The following is a 462-nucleotide window of genomic DNA, read 5'->3' on the forward strand; positions in this document are numbered from 1 at the left end:
TGGGCGCATGTTTAGGGTCAGGCTTTGGGTTTGGGCCATGTCAGAGCCTCAGGGCCCCCCCACCTTGGTTTCAGGGGACCCCCCATTCGGCCACAGGCTTGGGGGGGTGCGGGTCCCCCGGTCCCCAGGGTCATCTAGGGCTCAGCGAAACCACAGCAAAAAAAAACCCCTCCTTCATCAGCTTGAACCCCCACCGCTGGTCTGCAGCGCCGAAAGCAAACCCCCAAGGTGCTCCTTCTTGTTCTTATCTTTTATTTTTATAAATGAAGTGACCTGTCCCTGGGAAGGGGGTAGGGGGGCCACCCCGTGCTCCTGTCCCCCCAGCCCGTCCCCGTGCCGTGAGCGAGGCCACCCTGCAAGCGAGTGGCCCTGGAAGGCCGCGCGGGGACCGCTTGAACCGCAGTGACATAACCCGGGGGAGGCTGCGAGGAAGCTCTGGGGCCGCCGAGCGAAACCTCCGCA

The sequence above is a fragment of the Charadrius vociferus genome, unplaced genomic scaffold (assembly GCF_000708025.1).
Source record: "Charadrius vociferus isolate BGI_N301 unplaced genomic scaffold, ASM70802v2 scaffold2962, whole genome shotgun sequence".
NCBI lineage: Eukaryota > Metazoa > Chordata > Aves > Charadriiformes > Charadriidae > Charadrius > Charadrius vociferus.